Here is a 3403-nt window from a genome sequence, read left to right as displayed (position 1 = left end):
ATTTAGTTGTTTTGATATTAAATTAGAACAATGTATGCACGCTAATTGTTTGTTTCAACTTCCTTTGTGAAGACAATGCATGGTTTTTCTCAAAACGAACCTCTAAGAGGTTCCCCCAACATTTGAGGTGGGCTCATCTCCCCCTATTCTAATACTTAATTTTAGTTTCGGAAAATAAACATAAAACTTTGCAATATTAATATAAATAAAAGTAACCACTAATTTTTTTATTTCTTTTGTAAGGTAACAAATAAGTATTTACTAAACTAACATTAAAATGTTGGAAGTATAAACTTACATATCAGATCCCTCTCTCCCTCTTTCTCAACTGGAGATATTTAAACCCTAAGGCCGTGATTCAACCACAAGATTGGGGCCAAAATTGGGGGCCATAATTGGAATAGAAGCCCTCAATTCCACTTCCATCATTTGGATATGAGATATTAAATTATATTACTCTCTCATCTCGACATTCTCTCATCTAAAAACTTGCTCCTCTTGCTTAAGTATCTACAATGCAAAAAGTGATCTGAATCTCAACAACACTTCCTCTCATATGGCTCTCAAGGCTTAGTCTACCTCTTCCTTCTCAATCTGGATTTCTGTTTCATTTAGACAGTGCTAAAAGGAAAATCACTTGACTACTGCACGCATGCAAGAAACACTAATCAAATTTGTCATGCTCAAATTTAGTTTAATTAGGACTTATGAATGGAACCTGAGGCTTTGATAGGTGTCGTGCAAGACCTATGAACCTAGAGAGGGGTTAATAGGTCTTATAGATTGACTTATCGATTTTTAATAGTTTTTTAAAAATTAAATAAACATAACAGAAAATTAAATTAACTTTCATCAATGCAATTAAACGATAAAGCAATAGAATAAGGAAAAAAAAAAAAAAAAAGGTTTGGCACCCAGGTTACAATGATTTTTTACGTGAAGAACTCAACCAGGAAAAACCACGGGACTTACTCTTGGCAAACTAGATCCACTATCTGAGAAAGAAAGTTTACCACCTAAGATATAGTTTCCTAAAACCCAAAATCCTAATTACCTCATTAACACATATTAATCCATCAAACTCTCATTGAGTCTCCACGCACACAATTAGCTCGACAACAGACTTTGATCCTCACAAAATCCGCTTTTCCACCGGTGATCCAGTCTCAGCCATAAGCTGTCCTATCCAATCTCTGATGATAGATTGAGAGTGGTGTTGAACTCTTTAGCTGTGGTGGCAGCAATAGATATAACATAGAGACATGAAGAACACTCACCACTTCTTAGAATGATGAATGCAACACAAATATATATTGCAACTCTACAACTCACAATAATGCTCTGTGTGTATGTACATGAGTTATTTTTATTCTGCCATAGCATAGTATATTTATAGACAAAATAGAGTATGTATGGAGTAAGGTTTGTTATGCTTAGATCAAAAAAGGAAACTAATTTTCTGCAAGGCTTGGTCAGTCCAAGAGTTGGTCGATCATTTCAATGGCCCTCAATCGATAGCTTAATCGGTGATAGTCTACTATAGTTTTAAAATCGAAAAAATTCAAACCAGGTAGTTTCCAATAACACATTTATGCATATTTTGAAAGATTTAGAGAATCAAATAAGATCAAATCAAATGAAAATTAGAAGCCTTAATCATGTATGCATGAACCCTAATTTGGTGAGTTCATCTATGTGTCAAATTGCCTTTTCAGCCTTGTAGAAGAAGATTACGCAAATACCCTTGGATGAAGCTTCAACTTTCTTCTTCAACCAACACTAACTAACTATTGAAAATTCTAATCTAAACTAGAAATTAATATAGAATTTATATAATCCAGTTTTCTTCTACAAAATTTGGCAACCTAATTCAATCAAAACCCTATTTCTGTTCTCTTTAGTCCCACGAATCCCACTCTTTAGTCCCACGAAGCCCACATAATTCTGTCTTTCATTCTCAGTTAAACCTCTCCAAATTCTTAATCTTAGGATACGAGACCCAACTTGAAATGCATCCAAAACTTGGATAGATACGTAGACACGTCTTACACACTTAATAAGACAATATGTTACATAAAAGTGTAACGCAGGAGATTATAATTCTGTGAAAATGTAATATCATCGAAATTAAATGAAATATGGTGAAAAAGGATTCTATCCATCTCAGAAGTAAGTAACTTTTCTTTGTTATCACGATTAGCTTTTCTTCTTTCTTCTTCTCATAAAAATTAGAGGATCTGGGTGTCCTATTTAGGTACATGTGTCAAACACATTGCATACCAATTCCCATGTCACATTCTTTCATGTAGACATGGGTAAATTCAGGAAAATAGGAGAGCCTAGATAACAAAGCTTCTACGTAATCTTGAATTGGCCCTCTTCTCCTACTGTTTTGTTTGATACATCACCTCCTCACCCTTCCAAAGCTTTGTTTTCCTGTTACCTATTACATTTTCCCCTTCAATTGGAGTTTCAGTCAGCACCCGCAACACTGTGTAGATAATGTTTGCTTTGCACAATCCCCGTGCTCAGGATTTTCAAAACGTGTCTAGGCAAGTAGGAGACATCCCCTTTATCAGTGTCAAGAAATTATCCCCCAAGGCAATGTGGGACGAAGAACTAATCTGTATAGGATTGAATGGGATTTCCTTGCTTCTATGATGAAACAACTAGGCTTCGATGGATCAATCTGATTATGGTTATTGGTCAGAATTGTGATTTCTGCTGCAATAAGTTTTGAGATGCCTTTAATCTAATCACAAAAGAACACAGATTTGTAGTTCCATATTTAAATCAATACATCCATATAACAGAGTTACTGACTTCGTTTCAATTCCAAATCTGGTGGAATTGATATTGAAATTAGAATTCCCGGCTCTAATCCAATTCTATGTTCCAATCAGACCCTTTAAAAAACCCTAAATTTGAATTTCACCTATGAATTCTCTGTAAAAAATAAAAAACTTTAAACCCCATACGCTTCAAAAGCCCTAATTTGTGTTAGCAAAACTCAATGCAATCAAAACATTCTTTAAATCCTTCAATTTCACAATGAACTAAAAGCAGGTCAACACAGTCAAACAAAATCTAATCAAATGAGAAATAGAGCTCGTACAAATTAGAGAGAGAATGTGAGAGAGGTCTAGAGAGAGAAATGAGGGTACCTGTTGCATGTTCTCTCGAGGTTCTTGGTCCTTCGCTTTCGTCTCTGCGCTTTGGCTAGGCTTCAACGTCTCTATCGATCAGATCCTCTTTAAATACCGTTCGATGGATTGTTTTTGGGAAATCAATCAATACCGTTCGATGATTGGTCGAAGATTACGCACCAAAACTTTGAAAAAGTATATAACAAGATATAGCCGTTATCACGTGCGTTGCGCGTGAGCAATAAATACCCAACGTT

The sequence above is a fragment of the Cornus florida genome, unplaced genomic scaffold (genome assembly GCF_030987335.1).
Source record: "Cornus florida cultivar Cherokee Brave unplaced genomic scaffold, ASM3098733v1 CherokeeBrave_3.0.0_Hap2_Chr03, whole genome shotgun sequence".
Classification (NCBI taxonomy): domain Eukaryota; kingdom Viridiplantae; phylum Streptophyta; class Magnoliopsida; order Cornales; family Cornaceae; genus Cornus; species Cornus florida.
Note: the sequence above shows the minus strand (reverse complement) of the source record.